This window comes from Hipposideros armiger, unplaced genomic scaffold (assembly GCF_001890085.2).
Source record: "Hipposideros armiger isolate ML-2016 unplaced genomic scaffold, ASM189008v1 scaffold_13, whole genome shotgun sequence".
NCBI lineage: Eukaryota > Metazoa > Chordata > Mammalia > Chiroptera > Hipposideridae > Hipposideros > Hipposideros armiger.
The window spans coordinates 2,993,906-3,018,444 of record NW_017731363.1 but is presented as its reverse complement, the minus strand read 5'-3'; the positions used below and the strand labels follow the sequence as shown (position 1 = coordinate 3,018,444).

Genomic DNA, 24,539 nt, shown 5'->3' with positions numbered 1-24,539 from the left:
CCTTTTCAGGATCTACTGGGAAAGACACTGAAACTCTTTTAAACTCTAAACTATGTCAGCGTTGGATTCAATTAGGCTTCTATTACAGCACTTTCCATGTCCACTGCTTTAACGTAATATGAATTATCCCTGGGTGTGTCCTTTTCATCTATTAAATTACTAATTCCTAGCAGTCAGGAGCCATATTTAATTTTACTTTCAGTCTTCCATGATGCCAACAAAATGCCTCCTCATTGTAAGAGCTCAACAAATTATTTGTGCATTTGAATGATACCAGCTCTGTGTGTTTTAACAGTGATGGGAAATGCAAATAAAGGGTCATTGCTCAAGATCTCAGGAGGAAGCAAACACCATAGAATCCAAGGGAACTTACCATCTTAGTGCAAATAGGGGAAAAGAAATAGAGGAAACCACAAGCAACACTTGGCTCTACCTCAGGCTTGTTATTGATGTATGCTGGTTCTAGTTATTCTTAAGCCTATGGCATACATGTGTTGTTGTTTTTTTGGGGGGGGATGCTCAAGATCTAATTCTCTTCTAAGTTTCCAATTTAAAAAAAAAATATTTTATTGGGGAATTGGGGGGAGGAAACAGCGTTGGGGAATCGGGGAAGGGGAACAGACAAGTTGCTGTCCTTGTGCTCTTCAGTCTAGTTGTGGAGGACATCGCTTCACTGGCCCATGTTGGTATTATCATTGCGTTCTTCCTGGGTGAGGCAGTTGCTCGCCGGCCATTGGACGGCCACTAACGGCAGCTCACGGCAGCCCACTGCAGCCCCTCTGCAGCCTATGCTGTCGCCAGCAACTCACGGCAGCCCAGTTCCAGGTCGAGCTGTTGTTCACCATCTTAGCTGTAGAGGGTGCAGCGTCACTGGCTCTCATGTGGGGTCCGAACCAGGGCCCTGCTGCTCAGAGCTGGCGTCCCAAGCCAACTCTTCATCAATGAGGCACTCGGCCGGCCCTAATTTTCCAAATTTTAACTGACAGGGTTGCTCATTAATTTTTTAAAAAAATTGTATTGGGGAACAGCCATGGTCATTGGTTACACATATGCTTTCATGCTACAATGGCATAGTTGACTCTTTTTTAAGGAGGGTGCAGCTCACAGTGGCCCATGCGGGGATCAAACTGGCAACCCTGGTGTTATCAGCACCATGCTCCAACCAACTGAGCTAACCGAGCACCCCGCTCATTAATTTTTAAATAGAGCAAATGCCATCTCCTCAGGCCCAGTTAACTTTGATCTAGATCTTACTTAAAACAAATGATTTTATAAGGTCTATACCTCCCCCACTGAAAGTGATCATTTTGATAAATGTGGTGTATGTGGCCTGAGTACAGACACTAACCTGGTTCTCTCATAAAACTCAGTCACAGATAGTGATGTGCAAGTCTCAAGTAAGACACTGGGGTGTGCAAAATAGAGAGCAAACTCATTGAAGTAGGAAAAAAGGAGCCTCAAAGCAAAGCCTACATGATAAAGGGATCTGTTTCCAACAAGCCAAAGGCTTTGGTGTCTCATGCAAGGATTTCAAGATATCACACGGCAGGAAACTATAGGGCAGAAAATATATTAATGATATTAATATATTGACTTTGATAACTTGGCTTAAATCTCCTAAGTCAGCTTTCCTGTTGAGTATTTTTTCCAGGAGTGAGGGATGAGAAGTGATTTTTATTTTTCATCTTTTTGAGAACCACCCCCATCCCATTAAACAAGCATGAGATAACACCTGGGAAGGTCTAAGAATGGCAAGTCCAGAGAGAGAGCTCAGACTCTTCAGTTTAGGTCATCATCATTAAGTCAAGGTCTCCATGGGTTACACTCCACAGAAGATTCCTCCTCAACTAATCAGCTCCCCCCACACACTATATTTTGATAGTAGCTCCAACCTCCAGCTTGTGAGGACTGAAACTAGGTACTGTTGAGCTTGTGTGTGGAAGGATTGTGTGTTCTTTGGTTCTACCACCTAGACACAAGCACTTAAGTCCCTGCAGATGGTCTGTCGATTATAGTATTTTAGTTTATAATATTCAAATGGGCTATGATTTTATTTCTGCCATGAATTAGTAACTGCCTTAGTGTAGTGTTCTAAAGCATCATCTTTCCTAGGTGTTTGGTCAAAGGAAGTAAAATCGTTCTGATGATTTCTGATCACATTTAAAAAAAAAAGATTTTATTGGGGAACTGGGGGAGGGGGGAAACAGTGTTGGGGAGTTGGGGAAGGGCAACAGGCAAGTTGTTGTCCTTCAGTCTTAGCTGTGGAGGGCGCAGCTAGCTCAGCTCCAAGTCCAGTCGCCATCCGGTCACCCATGGTCAGCTCCTGGCCACTCAGCTCAAGGTGACCTGTTCAATCTTAGTTGCGGGTGGGCATAGCCACCATCCCATGTGGGAGTCAAACCGGCAACCTTGTTGTCAGGAGCACGTGCTCTCACCAGCTGAGCCATCCTGCCACTGTTGGAGCTCAGCGGCAGCTGAGCTTGGGAGCAGCTCGCTGGCCCATGTGGGAATCGAACCAGCGACCCTGTTGCTCAGAGCTCGTGCTCTTAACCAACTGAGACACTTGGCCGGCCCCCTGATTAGATTTTTACATGGTGAATGCAATAATCAGTTCATAGAAATTTTTCTAAATTATCTATGAAATAAAACTGCAAAAGAACTGCTACCTCAGGGCATCTCTACATAGCCCAGCATGCCACTCCTTAATGGGTGCAGATGGATAAGGTTAGGAAAAGCTGTATGCTGATCAAACTTGTATGTACGAAATTATTCTTTAAAGGCTCTATTTAAATAAATCCTATTGCTCATTCAGAGTAAGACTTGTAAGGGCAGGAACCATTTCTTGTTCATAACTATATTCCTACTGCCTCAGTAATGCCCTATAAATATTTGTTGTACTGTTAGCACCCCCATGTGCCTGGCAAACAAAAATCCTTTCTAAAGAAATAATATCAAATTTTTTCCACATATAATTTTTCAATACAACATCCAGCACAAAGTCAAAGATAACAAGGCAAAGCAGAGACAAGACAGCATAAGCAAGAAGCAACCAAACAACAGATGATAGAAGCAGACCCATAGGAACTCCTGCTTTTGGAATTATCATTCCATGCAGGAGTAGCAGTAAAACACCTTGGGTTCCCCAGAATACATGTGTGGGAAGATTGTTTGACTACTCATTCATTCATTCAAGAGTATTCTTTGATGAAATGGGGTGAAAATCAGCCCCATTGGAAACAAATTGTCAGATAAAAAATAATATCTCCCTCATGAGTGTATGCATGTTCACTATATAATTCTTTTGACTTTTCTGTACTTTTGATATTTTTTATAATAAAATGTTGGAATAAAATGAAAAAGAATTTCTCCTACCTTGTCTAGGTTCCCATTCTGGCCTTCCCACCACTGATTTTGAAAGGCTTCCGACTTCAAGTTGCACCACTTTAGGATCAGTCAGTACTGGTCATGCCCATCTTGTCCATGACAAAAGTTGCTTCTTTGATGCCTTTATTTCTGTCCCTGCTGGCCTATCACTTATACTCTCAAAGCCTTTCCCTAGCGTCCCATGAAACTGCTTCAAGAAAAACTAGAGTTATACTTATGACCAGTGTTCACAACAAGAAATAACAGACATTATACTGAAAAGCAGTCAAAGAAATTTCTTTGGTGAATAATGAAAGAATAGTTTCCAAACCCCAATGTTTCTTGTGGTGTGTGTGTGAGAAAAAAGTGCATTTCTTCATTTTGTGGCTATGAACAAGCATTTATCCAAAGATCTCAAGATTCTCCTCATCTTTTCTCTTACTGCCAAAATAAAAAAAGTCATCCCTCCACATTTTACTTTCTTCTTGGTTTTATTTTATATGCTGATGGGGGCTTACTTTGCTTCAAAACTTTCCAAAATACATCTTAAAATGTTGTGGGTATTCCAGCAGGAAATGTTTTGAAAATTTGGCTTTGGTTTGTGATCTAACTGATACCACATGGCATTTATAGCAGTCGACTTTCAGAGATTACTTATTACTATCATGCTGTCTTAAATATGAGAAATATTTACTAGAGAATAGATCTTGTGGTACATTTGAATACAGGAATAAAACCTTAGAGTGAAGATGGCCATCGCAAGGCACACTGGGTTCCTAGAGAGGTGATCTGGGATCTTATTTTCATTCTACCCTGGGGCTAGTTTGTCTTTAGACCAAGTCCCTGCATTTCTGCACATATTATGGCTTGTCTGTGAGATGGGGGGGATCCTTGTCTGCCTCATATTTTTCTTCACTGGTGTGTATGTGTTGTACATAAATATAAAGTGCTTTGAACCTTCTGGAAAGCTTAAAGGAGCCTGGCAATACCTTCTTCACATATCACTCGTGCTCCTACAATTACATAGCCTTTTTATACCTCTGAGACTGTCCCAAAGTCTCCTACTGGTTGGCACTGTGCTCTTATCTACCAAACATGTTTCATAACATCATTTTTTAACTCATACTGTGTTTCTCCCTTTCCTCGCTCCTCAACTCCAACATTTACCCAAGTGAGCAACTGTGGGAAAACAAAATGGTGAGGTAAATAAGAGTTTAGGGCATATCCTTTGCTTTCTTTGTCCCAAGTCTTTTTTGCTTTTCCTGGTTTGTCCTTTGTCACCACTCTCCCACAGGCAGCCAGGGCCTTCGTGCTTCCCCATAGGGCCCGAATGCAGCAAACCCTAAGTTCCCAAACTTTCACACCGTGCACCCCGCAAGTTGTGAGGCTGGACAGAAGCCCACAGATGCACTCACAGTAATGTACTTAGAACTCCTAGTGATAAACCCAAAGGAACAAAATCTCTGAAACAGAATTCTGGACAATGGCTATAAGCTGGGAGGGAGATATTTGGGAACAGGTACCTGCTATGTTTTTCTTCCTTGCACCACTTTATACATTACTATCTATTTAAAACACCAAAAATGCATAGCTAGTCAGGACTGGGGAAAATGGCCTTATCATTGATAAGTCTGCTTTTCCAAGTCACACCTTTGTTTCTGTTCCCTGACAGATATTGGCACCACAACATCCTCAATTCTCCTGAGAAGTGTTTTGCAGAAGAAAATACACAAAAGGCCAATAAGCATATACAAAGGCACTTGACATCATTTCTCAATTGGAAAAATTCAAATAAAAACCACAACGATATAGTACTATATACTAAAGGGGCTAAAATTTAAAAAGATTAATAATACCAAGTGTTGACAAAGATGTAGAGCAGCTGGAACTCGTGTTGATTGCTGGGGGGAGTGTAAAATGGTGTAGCCATTTCAGAGACTGGCAGTAGCTAATCACCTTAAACATATGTCTACCCTTCAACTCCCTTTTAAGTATATGGAGGTAAGAAAAATGAGTATGTCCACCAAAAGCCTTGAACAAAAATATTTATAGCAGCTTTAGTGACAAAAGCCTCCCCGCCCTCAAAAAAACAAAAAAAAAAACAAAATAAAACCCCCACAACTAGAAACAACTCAAATATCTACCAACAGCAGAATGGATAAACAAAGTGTGAACTATTACATTTATACGATGGAATACTACACAGCAATAGAAAAAAACACCTGATTGATACATGCAATATCAACGTTAAAAAAGTATGTGGAGGGTTGGCCGAGTGGCGCGTTGGTTAAGAATTGGCTTGGGACGCCAGCTCTGAGCAGCAAGGCCCCAGTTCGGATCTCGTATGGGCCAGTGATGCTGCGCTCTCTACAGCTAGGATGGTGAACAACAGCTCGACCTGGAGCTGGGCTACTGTGAGTGGCTGGTGACGCTGTAGGCTGCAGTGGGGCTGGCTGGCAGTGGGCGTGCGCTTTTGTGAGCTGCTGTGAGCCGCTGTGAGTGGCTGTCCAATGGCCGGTGACTGATCTGCCTCAGCCGGGAAGAGCGCAATGATGATACCAACATGGGCCAGTGAGGTGATGTCCTCCACAACTAGACTGAAGAACAAAAGGATGGCAGCTTGTCTGTTCCTCTTCCCAATTCCCCAGTAAAAATCTTTAAAAAAAAAAGTATGTGGAAGGGGCCGGCTGAGTGGCTCAGTTGGTTAAGAGCTCGCTCAAGTTTGAGCTCTGAGCAACAGCGGTTCGAGTCCAGCCCAAGCTGAGCAGCCACTGAGCTGCCAACAGGTAGCAGGATGGCTCAGCTAAAAAAAAAAAAAAAAAAGTATGTGGAGCGGAAGAAGTCAAACACAAACGAGTACGTGCTCCTTCACTTTTGAATCCCATCTAGTAACAAATTGATGTTTTGGGTATGAGATCGGCCCCTAGTGAGCAGAGCTTGAACGGCAATGGCAATGGTGCGGTTTTCATCCAAAGAGAGGCTTTCTGAAAGATGGCGTGTAACTGCAAAGAATATTGCTCTCCTTTTGATCTCAGCTGGAACTGAACAGAAACTCTTAGGGTGATGGAATGCAAAATGATTTTATGTATTTTAAAGTTCAGGGAACACTTTGTTTAATGGTGTCCTATTAATGAAGCAATTTCAATGTGCAGAGCATACCAACATTATATTTTGAAGCATGTGTGGCAAGTAGTCCCCACGTGAATGGAAAAGAGGGCTCCAGGAAGGCCAGAGGGAGAGCACTTTCTGCTGCCACTCAGTCATTTATTGACAGGAATTGCTCTGGACTGTCAAGAGGAACACAGAACAAGGCCCACTGGGCCATGGTCACTGTGATGCTGATGCCAGTGAGCAACTTTTCATCCTGTGGCCAGCTTTGCCAATGAGTGGGGTCACTGCCAAGGGCCATTCAAGCATCGCTCTTCAAAGGTAGCTAGCACCAAATAAAAGCCATGCTTGGGGAAAAGGCAGGCCAGGCTTTGAAGTGCAGGGAAGAAGGAGGCTTTGAACTGCTGCAAACAGCACAAACACCCTCACCCAAATCACAGGAGCGGGTAGGTAGCATGAGTCCCAGAACAGCTCAGAGGCACAGGGAGAGTTCCTCCATCACCCTCCGTGCCTTGCCCTCAGCCGGGGGCCCTGAGGTGCTCAGAAACTGAAGAGGTATTGTACAGTTGGTCTCACTCCAAGTGACAGTCTTCCCTCATAACTCAGGCCGGATGTGGCAAAAGCTCAGTATGGTCATACTTGACCTTACCGCAGCAATTTATTGTTAAAAGATAAAACCTTCTCACACGCAAGCAATGCATGTTCCGCCTTTACTTTTTCCCCCTGTTTTCTTTTTTTAATTTACTCTTTTTGAGCACAGCTCTATGAATGTTATCACACGCACAGACTCATGTAACCCTACCACAATCAGGTTTCAGAACATTGCCATTACCCCCAAAAAAGTCCCTCAGATTATCTCTTTATAGTCACAGTTTCCCCCCATTCCTAGCCCCTGGCAGCCACTAATATGTTCTCCATCACTATGGTTTTGTGTTTTGGAAAGTGTCATATGAATGGCCTCATACCTTTTGAGACTAGCTTCTTTCGCTCAGCAAAATGCCTTTGAGATCCATCCAAGTTGTTGTATCAGTAATTTGTTCCTTTTTATTGTGAGTAGTATTCCATTGTCTGCTTGTACTCTGAACAGTGAAATAAATGTCTCAGGCATGCAAGAGAATGTCAACCTGAGAATATTCTGTAATGATGTGTACAGACAAGTAATTTTAATGGCTATTCCATAGCCAGGCTAATGTTGAAAAAGAAAGAATTCCAAAACTAAGATCTGCAAGAAGGAATTTTCTTTATTTCTCAGCATATTTGATATAAATGAGACTCATTGGCTAATGCTTTCATTAGCTATCATGCTGGCTATTAAGCTATTGTCTGTCAGCTCCAAATGTATTCTTCCATACTCTGTTATGCTGGGACTCTGCAATCATTTCTTCCTCACCAGCTGCTTAGGGTCTTCCCTAGGAGTGTCAGCTACTTTCTGTAGTCACTACCTCTATCACCTCAGTTTCCCATTTGCCATGTCAGTCTCATACTACCTTTCCCGTATTGAATTCTTTCTGTTAAAATAACTGGTGTGGTTTCTGTTCTCCTGCCTGGGTAAAGTACGTGGTACCAGGCGTCATGCCCAGTTTTCTTGTGTCTGAGGCATCTAAAGTACTTGCTACTTCCTGCCCCTCAGTCCAATGAGGAAGACATGAACCAGTGTGATGTAACGTGGGGTGTCCAGATGATAGTGATTTCTGCAGCTCATGGCAGAGAGCAGGAGACCTGAGAGAGTCTCGAAAACAAATGGCTTCTGGTGACCCTTGAAAAGGGGTATAGAGGGAAAAAGTATTTGCTAGGGTCAACAGCTATATCATTCCACATGCTAGATGTTGTGCTGATTTGCTCCATGAAAAATACCACATTGGAACGGCAGCTACAATTAAAGTCACAAGCTATTTACAGCCCGTTTCCAAGTTCTGTCAACCTTCGGCAAAGACTAGACAGGTGAATTCAATGGAGAGTGTGATAGGCATCACCACTCCTGCAATCTTATATTTGAAACTAATTTCAGGCTCTTCTCTCTGTATTAGACCAAGAAAAAGCCTCTAGAAATTGAGGCAATTAACCCTATGCATGCACGGCCTGGTATCTTCATAAAGCACTGCTCTTTCTGATCATGTTATTTCTGTGCTCAGAACCCATCAATAATTTCCTATGCCTATGGAATAAATTAAAACTTTTTAGTCTGACATTCAAGATCCTTCAAGATCTAGGCCATTGAAGCATTGCAGCCAAGCTAAAGTATTTGAATTCATGTATAGGCACTCCATTTTCTTCTGCCTCTGTTGCTTGCTCTCATGGTTTCCACAGCCTGTAAACCTTTTCCTCCCAGAGTTCATGTCACAATTCTGCCCCGTCCTTCAAGGCCTTCTCCAAGAAGCTTAATACTACTTTTGCCATGAAGTTTAATCCTAACACCTGACATCATTCTAACACCACACACCGGTTAGGTATTAACACATTATATTCAACCCATATAATTTCCTCTAGTATCCATGTACTCTGGATGCAGAGATTATGTCACACTCAGTTTTGTATCCTTATAGTATTTATTAATAGTAGGTGCCCAGTTAATTTTTTTCAAAATGAAGAAATAAGAGGCCATAATGGAAGGGAGGGCATTCCAAGTGGAAATACTGCTTTGAGAGTGCAGGATATTTTCTAGAGAAGCACGTGTGGTTTGGTTTGGCTGACGTCTGATATCTGTGCGAAGGATTTGTGGGAAATCCATCTGGAAAGATAAATTAGAACCAGATTGGACAGAGACTGGAGAGTAGGACTAATGAGTTGAAATTATTTCTGTAGGCAGAATGGAGCAATTGAAGGTTTAGGATTAGGAAAGAATGTGTATGCCAAAGGTTTTCATAACCAAGGTTAGAATTTTTCTTAACTGGTTTAAAGGAGCAAACTAGATGAGATAAAGGGACACACTTGAGATGAAGCAAGAAAGATTGGTTGGACAGCACCATTTTGAGACAGGTCATAAAACAAGATACTTCTGAGAGAGCTTGCAAAACTAGGAAGATATTTTATAAAATCAAAACAAGACCCGCTTAGGACACTGTGGTATGTATACTTCTTTGACAGTAAAGGGAAGGCTTGGTCAGTGTTTGTCAGTCCCAGCTCTTATAAACCAAAAGAATATTGAAAATCTCTAATGCGTGCCCATGGAGAAAGGCGAGGGGAGAGGCTGGATAAGACTAAGAAAGAGCTGGGGATGGGAGAGAGAGAGAGAGAGGCAGCGAGGAGGCCTTTATCCCAGGGCAGGTCAAATACTATTGAAACACCCGTTCTGCCAGCTCTAGTCTTTAATTCTCTTTCCTGGCTCAGAACTCCATTCCGTCTTCTAATTCTTCTATAAGCTAGTTTATTTTTTCTCAGAAGCTGCTTTCTCATACGACCTATTTTCTTCTTGATAGAAAATGGAAGAGTAAACATGGTCATTGTTTATAGCTCTAGACTATGAACAAAGATGTCTGGGTCCTACTTTGAGTGACTTCCTCCATTTACTTCCCAAGAAAGCTGTTGGAATGTCCCTTGTCCTTAGTAAGAAGAAAAGTATGATTTGACAGACTTTTATTTTAAAATCCCTGGATGCCACAGTGTGATAAGTTAGAAGACAACCATCAGCCTATGAAATGACAAAGAATCCCTGATATTCTTTCCTAGCTAATTTTATCAAGTCTGACAAAGACTATAACTGTGACATGATACGTTGTAATGAGTTAGCTGCCAATCCTGATAAGGATTTAAGCCTCAGTGTTCCTCTGGAACCTGATCAACTGTTGGCATAGGGCCCCATCTCATGTCAAGCATCTTCCTCCAATACCACTGAGACCATGAGACATTTCACCTGTCCGTCACTTATGAGGCTTGGAGAGGGACACTTGGTGAGACTGCTGGAGTCTGTCACCACATTTGAGGAAGGATGACATCTGTGACTGCATGTCTAGACATCAGAATCTAAGCCTTCAAATATCTTAGACTTCAAGGGTCCCCATGAACCTGACTGCAGGCTGAATGCAGCAGTAGGAGATGTTTCAGCTCAAGTGTGGACTCCAGTCAGCAGTGGCTGTGTGGATTATGTGGGGAAGAGTATTGCAACATATTGGAAATATCTGCCTTACGCTTGCACAGGGGGACAGCAAATGAATGTCCCAAGTATTTGCAGATCTGGGCCTGGACCAAGGGGCCTGACTGATGAGAACAGATAAGCTAGACATGCCTTTCAGAAGAGGATGAGGGTAAAGTGCTATGACAAACTGACTCCACACTCTGAAATGGGAATCTATGCCAGGATGGTGCACTAGGGGCCAAAGTGTCATATGCCATGGCAACTTCTAATCAGTTTAGGTTCTCTGTGGTCTTCTCAACTTTGCTATTTAAAGTAAAGAAATTGTGATGGCTGGCCGAGTGGCTCAGTTGGTTAAGAGTTGGCTTAAGAGCGCAAGCTCTGAGCAACAGGGCCTCTGGTTTGATTCCCACGTGGGCCAGTGATGCTGCACCGAAGCTGAGCTGTCGCTGAGCTGCCAACAGGTGGCAAGATGGCTCAGCTGGTGTAACAACAAGACTGCCTGTTCAATGGTGGGCTATGCCCATCCGCAACTAAGACTGAACTCGGCACCTTGAGCTGAGCTGCCGCCCGGATGGCTCAGTACGTAGGGCGTGTGCTCTTAACAACAAGGCTGCTGGTTCGACTCCCGCATGGGATGGTGGCTACGCCCACCCACAACTAAGATTGAACACAGCCCCTTGAGCTTAGAGGCCACGAGCTGCCAATGGGCAGCCAGATGGCGACTGGCGCCCCCCACAACGAAGATTGAAGAACAACTTGGCTGGTCCCCTTCCCAATTCCCCAACACTGTTGCCCCACCCCCAATTCCCCAATAAAATCTTTAAAACAAAATAAAATAAAATAAAGAAATTGTGAACTAAGCATTTCCTGGTTGAACCTGATATCCATGGCTGTGTGTGTGTGTGTGTGTGTGTGTGTGTGTGTATCTTTCTGTTTTGAAATAGTTATACTTACAGAGAAGCTGCAAAAATAGTAGCGAGAGTTCCCATATACTCTTTATCTAGCTTTTCCTAATGTTAACATGTTGCATAACCATAGTACAATTGTGGAAACCGGGAAATGAACACTGAAAATACCATTAACTAATCTATTAACTTTATTTGGATTTTGCTAGTTTTCCTGCTGATGTACTTTTCTGGTCTAGGATCCCATATTGCATTTAGTTGTCAAATCTCCTTAGTCTCTTCCAATTTGTAACTGTTCCTCAATCTTTGCCTTTTATGACCTTGTCACTTTTGAAGAGTGCTGGCCAATTATTTTCTACAATGTCCCTACATTTGGGGTTGTCTGATGTTTTCTCATGATTAGATTGAGGTTACACACTTTTGGCAAGAATCTCACATTAGTGTCATTTCAATGTATTGTATTAGGAGGTTCATATATAGGCATGTCCTAGTACTGGTGATGTTTAACTTTGATGGTGCCCGCCAGGTTTCTGCAGCTACCAAGTTACTATTTTCTCTGTTATCAATAAAGTATCTTGCAGGGAGAAACTTTGAGACTTATGCAAATATCCTGTTTCTTAACAAAATTTTATCCAACTAATTTTAGCCTCCATTGATGATTATTGCCTGCAAAAATTGTTACTGTCATATTTGGCTAATGGTGATTCTTAAAATTCCCATCAATACTTCTACATTTATTAATTAGAATTCTTCTCTAAGGAAGAGCTACTCCAACTCCATGGATTTATTTACTTATCAATTTACTTAATATCAGTATTTATTTTATTCTCTGTGTTATAATCTATTACTATCATTTAAGTGTCCCAGATTTGGCCATTGGGAGCTCCTTCAAATCGGCTCCTGTGCCCTTGACATGCCCTGTTATTTATTTTATTTTTTTTTTGAGCACTTTCTTGCTTTGCGGCATCTCAGGATAATCTAGGATTATTTGTTTTCCCTGACTGAGCCTTGGAATAAATAATTTCTCCAAAGAGCCTGGTTTATTTGATTAGAGAATATTTAGAAACGTTTGGGCACTAGAGGTGCTCAATGTTACCAGAGTGTCATTGCTGGTAAGGCCCTCTCAGATGACAGAGCTAGGAAATATATGTTTGTATACTCATACATGTACATATACCCATATTTATTGTATGCCTATCTATCTACATATACATGTATGTGTGTGTAGCTATGTGTGTGTGTGAATATATGTATGACTTTATACTCATACTTTAGATTCTAATCCAATACCATAGGACTCATTCTAGATATCCCCCTTTCTTTACTTGTAACTCCTTTCTCCAACAGTGACAAACTGTCATTATCCACAACATATTTATGTGCTCCATCCTAGTTCTCACATAAAGTAGATGAATTTCTAACTCATTCCCTTGTGAAGAACACATTTACCAACTAGAGTACACTATTTGTCTACAATTCCTTTTGTCTTTAGCTTTATGCTGTTTCTTCCAGCATAATTGCTTCCTGAGGAGGTCCTGCTTGGGGGTGGGGTCTTGGGCCTCCACAAAACTGAGGAGGGAAGAGCTCAAGGGGCTCAAGAAGGAGACTAGCTTTTCCCACAATCAGCTCACCCCCGTCTATAGTCGGCTCCCCAATGTGGACAAAGGTGAGAACGGGGCCCTCAGCCAAGATTTTCAAGGGATTCCAAAACTTGTCATCAACCCACTGGGGGAGCAGCTCATTGGTGCCTTCTTTCCAGAAGGAGACAATGAGGTCAACATCCGTGGATTTATAAAAACTTTGGCTCATTTCCGACCCACTAAAGACAGTGCAAAAAGCAAAGAAGAATGGACCAGAAGCACTCAACAACCCAAACAGCAAACTGTACTTTGCTTTTCGATCATATGATTTGGATAAAGATGAAGAGATCTCCCGTGATGAGCTGTTCCAGGTGTTATGCATGGTGGTGGGAGTGAATATCTCAGATGAGCAACTGAACAGCATCACAGACAGGACCATCCAGGAGGTTAATCAGGATGGAGACGGTATCATATCTTTCACAGAGTTTGTTAAGGTTTTGGAGAAGGTGGATATAGAGTAGAAAATGAGCATCTGATTTCTTGACTAAAAGGCTGAAGCCAAACTGTTCCTTGCTCTCTAGTATTTAAGAACTACAAATTGAGAGTTTTCCTGTCTACCAGCCCCACCTTTACCCTATCATCCCCTTTCTCCCCATATTCCACATGTCACCCCCATGTGAGCTCTGTCAACGCAAACCTGCCTTTGGTGTAATCAGGGCATTACAGAATGGCACACCCATTATATTTCTCTTCAGTATCCATTCACCAGTTCCCCATTTATAAGTGTCATCTCCTCCAGTTATACTGATGAATGCCACATGTTCATCCAGTCTCCGAAATGGAGAGAGGGACTCATGCCAAGAAGCAACCAAGCGAGCTCTTTCACTGGATACAGACTGAAGCCAAGCTGCCTTTCCCCCTTCAACCTTTCCCGTATGGCCTTTGCTTCCTGCTTCTCTGTCATCTAACCTACTATTCACTTCATCTTTTAGTCTTCCTGCTTTGCATTATGTCTCAAAATCCCCTCTGTTCTACCTGACACCACAAACTATGCCTGTTAAATATATGTCTAACTGGACAAGATGGTTCTGTGGTCTGGCAGTTTTTACCTTTACTCATAAATGAGCCTCTGGGGTGTTGTCTCCCCAGGAGCTGCTTGGGAACCAACACTACTCTCAGAAGAATGTCACCATCTCTTTTGTCTCCTGCAGTCAAACGGCTGTTGGATGGAGATGTTCTTCCTGAAAGGTGAAAGCTGTCAAGTGAAGTCTAGGTAACTTGTCCATGGTCCCTGACCTCTGGCCTCTGAATCCCCACACATAGAGTACCTTTATGGCTAGTCTTATCAGTGCAGTGTTGGTTCTTCAGAAAATAGCCTTATGCCTGCAGGTTTGCTCAGCTTTGGGGCACTGTCACCACCAGAATGGCTGTTCTGACAATATGTTTGGGGACTTTCTCATGGCTTTTTAGACAAGGAAGCTGGGCACCTTATATGCCTCCTATATTCCCACCACTGTAGCATGGTTTATGCCTCAGTGCTGCATGCCCTTGGATGTTATTTACTTCATATTTCCAAGTAGAAAGATTAGAGTTCCAGAGATGCCTAACTTACCTCTCCACGAGATTTAAAGATCGTGTTCAGTATCCTGAAGGTTTTGTCAAATGACTATGCTGGGAGCCAGGGTCAGCTCCCAGTAGAGATCCAAAGCATTGATTGTATTGTCACATTAGCTGCCTGGTCACACTGGATTCCTCCTGGCATAGACCACAGCTAATCTTTTAGAAAACACAGGGCCTGGCAGTGGTGGCACAACCTGAGGTGGCCTTATAGACCTTTAAGTGAGCCAGAGCAGCTTCTTTGCCAACGTCAGCTTAGTTTCGACCTCACTGAATCAGGCTGTTGCCATCCTCATGTCTGTCTACGTCTATTCATTCATATATCTGCCTGTAGCTGACTTTCTGACTAATTCCTTGCTTGCTGGCTTCCTTGCTTGGGAAGGAAGATGTGCACACAATTCTTTAGGAAGGCAATGGCTAAAGAATACCACTGCAAAGGGAAAGGAAAGGAGTGGCAAACAGGAGTAGCCAGGTGGGATGGCTCAAGTATAAACAAATGGGGAATTCTGTGTGAAATATCATTCTGGCTTTGTGATCAATTAATGTAATATGGGAATTGTATAAAAGGGAAAAATTGTCTGATACTTATCTATTCAGTACCTCAGAGGCTCTTTGGCTTGAATATTTAAAGTTTCTAAGCTTATAGCTTTTCCCACTTTTGGAGGTGTAGCAAACTGCTTTAATCCACAGTTTATTGTTCTATTTAAAATTATATTCATCAACCCATCAATAAATATTGGTGTTAGTAAAACACAACAAAAATACTTCCTTCCAAAGTTACTTAGGTTAGCTATTTTCTTCCCCACCTCCTTCAGTGTGGTTATGATACTGATTTGTAATACAGATAGGTTTATTTGTTATTTTTCGGTTTTCATTTTGGGCTCTCCTCACATTCTGGTTGGTGTTATTTATTTACTGGAAGGGAGGTGTGTGAAACATTACCTGGGTTCTAAGAGGCAGAGCTACCCAAAAAAATGTATTCAGAGAAGCGTCACTCTCCCTTGATCCTACCACTTCCTTCCCATCCCCCATTCTTTCTGTCCCATTCCCACCCACGCCCTGTTGGTAAACCAATCTCATTAGTTTCTGGTTTATCCTTCCTGTACTGTCAGTTTTGCTATAATGCTTGTTTTGAAAAAGTGAATTTGTTCCAACGCGATTGACATCTTAGAGAACAATTTAAGCGTAACGTGAATTTCGCATTTGCTATTGCAGGATTTCATGCATGAGAAACTCTAGCTGAACACAGACACTGTACCCAGCTGACCTGAGGTGTGTAAGGATACACAGCATGCACACACCTCAAACATCTCCAAGCTCCCTGGGTTTACCTTGTGTGTTAGGAGCCACACCCATCCACACCTGGGGCTACAACCTTCCCTCTGATTTCAGGGAGCCCTCTTCCCACCCCTTGAGAGTAACTCACAAGCTGCATTCCTCCTGATGCCTGCTCCAGAAGCAACCATCAGGGCTTTTTCGAGGTAAAGGGACACATTTATTGTGCTATGTATTTCGTAACCATTTAACAGGTATAAAATTATGCTACTGGTTTCTTAATTAGGTTCTTCTCTCTCTCTCTCTCTCTCTCTCTCTCTCTCTCTCTCTCTCTCTCTCTCTTTTTCTCTCTCTCTCTGTTGGAATTAGTTTATTGGAGTGTTGTGCTCTGTTTTCTTCATAAACCCTTTGATTTTTATTGTGTAATTTTGCATAGTGNTGTGTGTGTGTGTGTGTGTGTGTGTGTGTGTATCTTTCTGTTTTGAAATAGTTATACTTACAGAGAAGCTGCAAAAATAGTAGCGAGAGTTCCCATATACTCTTTATCTAGCTTTTCCTAATGTTAACATGTTGCATAACCATAGTACAATTGTGGAAACCGGGAAATGAACACTGAAAATACCATTAACTAATCTATTAACTTTATTTGGATTTTGCTAGTTTTCCTGCTGATGTACTTTTCTGGTCTAGGATCCCATATTGCATTTAGTTGTCAAATCTCCTTAGTCTCTTCCAATTTGTAACTGTTCCTCAATCTTTGCCTTTTATGACCTTGTCACTTTTGAAGAGTGCTGGCCAATTATTTTCTACAATGTCCCTACATTTGGGGTTGTCTGATGTTTTCTCATGATTAGATTGAGGTTACACACTTTTGGCAAGAATCTCACATTAGTGTCATTTCAATGTATTGTATTAGGAGGTTCATATATAGGCATGTCCTAGTACTGGTGATGTTTAACTTTGATGGTGCCCGCCAGGTTTCTGCAGCTACCAAGTTACTATTTTCTCTGTTATCAATAAAGTATCTTGCAGGGAGAAACTTTGAGACTTATGCAAATATCCTGTTTCTTAACAAAATTTTATCCAACTAATTTTAGCCTCCATTGATGATTATTGCCTGCAAAAATTGTTACTGTCATATTTGGCTAATGGTGATTCTTAAAATTCCCATCAATACTTCTACATTTATTAATTAGAATTCTTCTCTAAGGAAGAGCTACTCCAACTCCATGGATTTATTTACTTATCAATTTACTTAATATCAGTATTTATTTTATTCTCTGTGTTATAATCTATTACTATCATTTAAGTGTCCCAGATTTGGCCATTGGGAGCTCCTTCAAATCGGCTCCTGTGCCCTTGACATGCCCTGTTATTTATTTTATTTTTTTTTTGAGCACTTTCTTGCTTTGCGGCATCTCAGGATAATCTAGGATTATTTGTTTTCCCTGACTGAGCCTTGGAATAAATAATTTCTCCAAAGAGCCTGGTTTATTTGATTAGAGAATATTTAGAAACGTTTGGGCACTAGAGGTGCTCAATGTTACCAGAGTGTCATTGCTGGTAAGGCCCTCTCAGATGACAGAGCTAGGAAATATATGTTTGTATACTCATACATGTACATATACCCATATTTATTGTATGCCTATCTATCTACATATACATGTATGTGTGTGTAGCTATGTGTGTGTGTGAATATATGTATGACTTTATACTCATACTTTAGATTCTAATCCAATACCATAGGACTCATTCTAGATATCCCCCTTTCTTTACTTGTAACTCCTTTCTCCAACAGTGACAAACTGTCATTATCCACAACATATTTATGTGCTCCATCCTAGTTCTCACATAAAGTAGATGAATTTCTAACTCATTCCCTTGTGAAGAACACATTTACCAACTAGAGTACACTATTTGTCTACAATTCCTTTTGTCTTTAGCTTTATGCTGTTTCTTCCAGCATAATTGCTTCCTGAGGAGGTCCTGCTTGGGGGTGGGGTCTTGGGCCTCCACAAAACTGAGGAGGGAAGAGCTCAAGGGGCTCAAGAAGGAGACTAGCTTTTCCCACAATCAGCTCACCCCCGTCTATAGTCGGCTCCCCAATGTGGACAAAGGTGAGAACGGGGCCCTCAGCCAAGATTTTCAAGGGATTCCAAAACTTGTCATCAACCCACTGGGGGAGCAGCTCATTGGTGCCTTCTTTCCAGAAGGAGACAATGAGGTCAACATCCGTGGATTTATAAAAACTTTGGCTCATTTCCGACCCACTAAAGACAGTGCAAAAAGCAAAGAAGAATGGACCAGAAGCACTCAACAACCCAAACAGCAAACTGTACTTTGCTTTTCGATCATATGATTTGGATAAAGATGAAGAGATCTCCCGTGATGAGCTGTTCCAGGTGTTATGCATGGTGGTGGGAGTGAATATCTCAGATGAGCAACTGAACAGCATCACAGACAGGACCATCCAGGAGGTTAATCAGGATGGAGACGGTATCATATCTTTCACAGAGTTTGTTAAGGTTTTGGAGAAGGTGGATATAGAGTAGAAAATGAGCATCTGATTTCTTGACTAAAAGGCTGAAGCCAAACTGTTCCTTGCTCTCTAGTATTTAAGAACTACAAATTGAGAGTTTTCCTGTCTACCAGCCCCACCTTTACCCTATCATCCCCTTTCTCCCCATATTCCACATGTCACCCCCATGTGAGCTCTGTCAACGCAAACCTGCCTTTGGTGTAATCAGGGCATTACAGAATGGCACACCCATTATATTTCTCTTCAGTATCCATTCACCAGTTCCCCATTTATAAGTGTCATCTCCTCCAGTTATACTGATGAATGCCACATGTTCATCCAGTCTCCGAAATGGAGAGAGGGACTCATGCCAAGAAGCAACCAAGCGAGCTCTTTCACTGGATACAGACTGAAGCCAAGCTGCCTTTCCCCCTTCAACCTTTCCCGTATGGCCTTTGCTTCCTGCTTCTCTGTCATCTAACCTACTATTCACTTCATCTTTTAGTCTTCCTGCTTTGCATTATGTCTCAAAATCCCCTCTGTTCTACCTGACACCACAAACTATGCCTGTTAAATATATGTCTAACTGGACAAGATGGTTCTGTGGTCTGGCAGTTTTTACCTTTACTCATAAATGAGCCTCTGGGGTGTTGTCTCCCCAGGAGCTGCTTGGGAACCAACACTACTCTCAGAAGAATGTCACCATCTCTTTTGTCTCCTGCAGTCAAACGGCTGTTGGATGGAGATGTTCTTCCTGAAAGGTGAAAGCTGTCAAGTGAAGTCTAGGTAACTTGTCCATGGTCCCTGACCTCTGGCCTCTGAATCCCCACACATAGAGTACCTTTATGGCTAGTCTTATCAGTGCAGTGTTGGTTCTTCAGAAAATAGCCTTATGCCTGCAGGTTTGCTCAGCTTTGGGGCACTGTCACCACCAGAATGGCTGTTCTGACAATATGTTTGGGGACTTTCTCATGGCTTTTTAGACAAGGAAGCTGGGCACCTTATATGCCTCCTATATTCCCACCACTGTAGCATGGTTTATGCCTCAGTGCTGCATGCCCTTGGATGTTATTTACTTCATATTTCCAAGTAGAAAGATTAGAGTTCCAGAGATGCCTAACTTACCTCTCCACGAGATTTAAAGATCGTGTTCAGTATCCTGAAGGTTTTGTCAAATGACTATGCTGGGAGCCAGGGTCAGCTCCCAGTAGAGATCCAAAGCATTGATTGTATTGTCACATTAGCTGCCTGGTCACACTGGATTCCTCCTGGCATAGACCACAGCTAATCTTTTAGAAAACACAGGGCCTGGCAGTGGTGGCACAACCTGAGGTGGCCTTATAGACCTTTAAGTGAGCCAGAGCAGCTTCTTTGCCAACGTCAGCTTAGTTTCGACCTCACTGAATCAGGCTGTTGCCATCCTCATGTCTGTCTACGTCTATTCATTCATATATCTGCCTGTAGCTGACTTTCTGACTAATTCCTTGCTTGCTGGCTTCCTTGCTTGGGAAGGAAGATGTGCACACAATTCTTTAGGAAGGCAATGGCTAAAGAATACCACTGCAAAGGGAAAGGAAAGGAGTGGCAAACAGGAGTAGCCAGGTGGGATGGCTCAAGTATAAACAAATGGGGAATTCTGTGTGAAATATCATTCTGGCTTTGTGATCAATTAATGTAATATGGGAATTGTATAAAAGGGAAAAATTGTCTGATACTTATCTATTCAGTACCTCAGAGGCTCTTTGGCTTGAATATTTAAAGTTTCTAAGCTTATAGCTTTTCCCACTTTTGGAGGTGTAGCAAACTGCTTTAATCCACAGTTTATTGTTCTATTTAAAATTATATTCATCAACCCATCAATAAATATTGGTGTTAGTAAAACACAACAAAAATACTTCCTTCCAAAGTTACTTAGGTTAGCTATTTTCTTCCCCACCTCCTTCAGTGTGGTTATGATACTGATTTGTAATACAGATAGGTTTATTTGTTATTTTTCGGTTTTCATTTTGGGCTCTCCTCACATTCTGGTTGGTGTTATTTATTTACTGGAAGGGAGGTGTGTGAAACATTACCTGGGTTCTAAGAGGCAGAGCTACCCAAAAAAATGTATTCAGAGAAGCGTCACTCTCCCTTGATCCTACCACTTCCTTCCCATCCCCCATTCTTTCTGTCCCATTCCCACCCACGCCCTGTTGGTAAACCAATCTCATTAGTTTCTGGTTTATCCTTCCTGTACTGTCAGTTTTGCTATAATGCTTGTTTTGAAAAAGTGAATTTGTTCCAACGCGATTGACATCTTAGAGAACAATTTAAGCGTAACGTGAATTTCGCATTTGCTATTGCAGGATTTCATGCATGAGAAACTCTAGCTGAACACAGACACTGTACCCAGCTGACCTGAGGTGTGTAAGGATACACAGCATGCACACACCTCAAACATCTCCAAGCTCCCTGGGTTTACCTTGTGTGTTAGGAGCCACACCCATCCACACCTGGGGCTACAACCTTCCCTCTGATTTCAGGGAGCCCTCTTCCCACCCCTTGAGAGTAACTCACAAGCTGCATTCCTCCTGATGCCTGCTCCAGAAGCAACCATCAGGGCTTTTTCGAGGTAAAGGGACACATTTATTGTGCTATGTATTTCGTAACCATTTAACAGGTATAAAATTATGCTACTGGTTTCTTAATTAGGTTCTTCTCTCTCTCTCTCTCTCTCTCTCTCTCTCTCTCTCTCTCTCTCTCTCTCTTTCTCTCTCTCTCTCTGTTGGAATTAGTTTATTGGAGTGTTGTGCTCTGTTTTCTTCATAAACCCTTTGATTTTTATTGTGTAATTTTGCATAGTGTGGAGATTTTTAGGGATGCTTATGTTGTGTTATAGCAGAATTGACTATTTCTTTTACGCAAATTAATGGATACTTGTATATATTCTTATATACCCTTCTTTCTAACAGGAAGTGTAGCACATTACAGATACTCTTTTGAGCTTTGCCTTTTTCACTTAAGCAATATCCTGGAAATCACTCCGTATTAGTTCATAAAGATCTTCCTCATTGTTTACAGCTGCATAGTACTCCATTGTGTGGTTGTCCTGCAGTTTATTCCACCATGACATGTACATATACCACAGAAAAAAGGCTAATATTACTATTGGATAAATACCTCTCAAATACATCCATCTAAGTATAGGCACCTTGGTTGTTTCCAATATCTTGTAATGACAAACAACGCTGCAATAAATAACCTTTAGTGTTATTGGAAATGTATGTTTAGTAGGATTGCTAGGGCAAAAAGTAAATGCATATGTGGTATTTTTAGATACCATCAAATTCTCTTCCAGATAGGTTGTACTAAGTTTGCATTTCCATCGGCACTGTATGTGAGTACGTGTTTTCCCCCAGTTTCACCAGCAGAATATGTTGCCATATTTAATTTTTGCCATTCTAATAGGTGATTAATGGTATCTCAGTGTTCTTTGCATTTCTCTAACTATGAATGAGTTTGAACAATTTTTCTTAAGTTTAAGAAACATTTTTATTTATTATTATTATTATTTTTTTACTGTCTGTTCAAGGTTTTTCTCCCATTTTTCTACCAGGTTTTTGCTCCTTTCTTTGTCCCTCAATTTTTAAGAGGTATTTATCATTGGTAAAATTAGTCCTTTTCCTGTGATATATGTTGCACGGATTTTTCTCCCTTTTTGGGTTGTGGTTTGTTTTTTTTTTACTTTGTTTATGGTGTTGGAGCATACAGACATATTCACTGTTCAAATTTATCAATCTTTTATTGCCTCTGTATTTTGAGTTACAGTTAGAAAGCCTTTTCCTGGAATGAGGTCAAAGAATAATTCACCCCTATTTTCTTTTAGTACTTGTATCATTTCATTTTGTATGTTTAGGTCCCTGGTCCATTTGGAGTTTAATCTTGTGTAGATTGTGAAATATGGATCTAATTAAATGGTTCTCAACCGGGGGCGATTCTGTCCCCCTAGGGGACATTTGGCAGTATCTGGAGACATTTTGGGTTGTCAAAACTAGGAGGAAGAGTACTCCTGGCATCTAGTGGATAGAGGCCAAGGATGCTGCCAAACATCCTACAGTGTCCAGGACGGTCCCACAGCAAAGAATTATCTGACCAAAAATGTCAGTAATGCTGAGCCTGAGAAACTCTGATCATTTTTTTCTTTTACCAAGTAGCTACCTAGTTGTTGCAGAATCATTAAAAAAAATCCTCCATCTTTTGCCTCAGTGTTTTGAGATACTGCCTTTATCATATTTAATGGTTTCATATATACTTGGGTTGATTTCCGGAGTTTTTGTCCTATTCTACTGGTATATTTGCCTATTCACGTGCCAGTACCACACTGTTGTAATGATAAAGGTTTTAAAGATATTTTAATGTCTGGTAGGGCTAGTCACCCCTTGTAGGTTTCCTTTTTCAGTATTTTCCTGGCTATTCTTGTATGTTTGTTTTTCCATAAGAACTTTCATATCAGTGGGTCTAAACCCATTTTTTAAAAGTTTACTGGTATTTTGATTGGGATTGTGTTAAATGTATAAATTAACTTAGAGAGAACTGAGTTGTTTATAATGCTAAATCATTCTATTAAAGAACAGGGGATGTCCTTCCATTTGAGAAAATATAATTTTGTGTCTTTTAGGAATGCTTTAACATTTTTCTCATTTGCTTTTGTACATTTCTGGTAAATTAATTCCTAAGTATTTAATCTTCTTTGTTATTGCTGTAAATGGACTTTTCTCTACCTCTAGGTCTACTACTTGTCCATCATTTGTGTAAATGAAGGATTTTTATTTTTGTGTGTTTATATCCTGCTACCTTGCTCAATTCTTTTATTGTTTGAGTCAGTTTTATCATTCATTCTCTAGGATTTTTCTGATATAGTATCATATCATCTGCAAGTAGATATAGGTTTACTTCTTCTTTACCAGTTCTTATGCCTGTAACTGATTTATTTTGTCTAGTTGCATTGATTAATACCTCTAGTACAATGCTAATTATAGCAGAGATGGTGAGCATATCTGCCTTGTTCTTGATTTTAGTGGAAATGCCTATAGTGTTTCCTCATTAAGTAAGATACTAGCTTTAGGACTAAGGTATATATATTTTTTCATGTTAATGAAGTACCACTCAATTCCTATTTTCTTGAGTGTTTTCATGAAGAATAGGCATTGAGTTTTATTTAAAGCCTTTCCAGCATTATGAAGATAATGATGTGGATTGTCCCCCCTTAGATCTATTAATATGGTATATGATACTAACAGATTTCCTATGTTAAACCAACCTTCCATTCCTCGAATAAATCCCACTTAGTCATGGTATATTAATTTTTAATGTGGTATTGTATTCTGTTTGCTAACGTTTAATTTAGTATTTTTGCATCAATAATCATGAATAATATTGGTCTGTAGTCTTCCTCCCTCCCTCTCCCCCTTCCTTCCTTCCTGTCTCTATCAGGATTAGGTATCAAAACTTTATAAAAGGTTCATAAAAGAAATGGGGAGAGTTCTACTTCATTTTCAATACTCTGACACAGTTTGTAGAGCACTGGGATTATCTGGACTTTGAAGGCTTAGTAGAATTCCTCTGGAAAACCATTTGGGCCGGAAATCACTCAGATTGCCACCTTTGATTAGGGAGTACTCCCAGGTGGGCTTCGGTTAGGAGACACCCCTTGAATTTTCAACTGACAGAGGCTTTTAAGCTAAATGGGCTGGTCAGTTTCCTGTGAGTTCCCCTTGGAGAACTTTTGATATAAATCAAATGTCAAGAAACTGAGCATCCCCTCTTTCCACTTATAAGAGCTATGAGGCTACTTTAGAGCCATTACCAGATGTCACCAGACAGATGACACTGCATTCCTTAAAAAATTTAAATATCCCAATGTACCCTTATGATTTCACAACAATGCCCCTGGGTACTTCACACAGTCTGGGAACCGCTCATATATAGCCTCCTAGCCTTTTTCCCTATGCCTGTGTGTATACATACTCACATACACACTCATAGATATGTTTTTGAGATTACACTCTACACTGTTTAAAAATCCCTGGTGAGGGCCGGCCGAGTAGCGTGATGGTTAAGAG

General features: G+C 41.2%; 1 protein-coding gene and 2 pseudogenes across 4 annotated transcripts in view; 2 read left to right on the top strand and 1 right to left on the bottom strand.

Moving 5' to 3' along the window:
- NHS (NHS actin remodeling regulator) overlaps nt 1-24,539 on the bottom strand; it is a 353,602-nt gene that overhangs the window by 17,337 nt on the left and 311,726 nt on the right. The window lies entirely within an intron of this gene.
- LOC109395186 (calcineurin B homologous protein 1 pseudogene) lies at nt 12,880-13,576 on the top strand (annotated as a pseudogene).
- LOC109395176 (calcineurin B homologous protein 1 pseudogene) lies at nt 17,803-18,499 on the top strand (annotated as a pseudogene).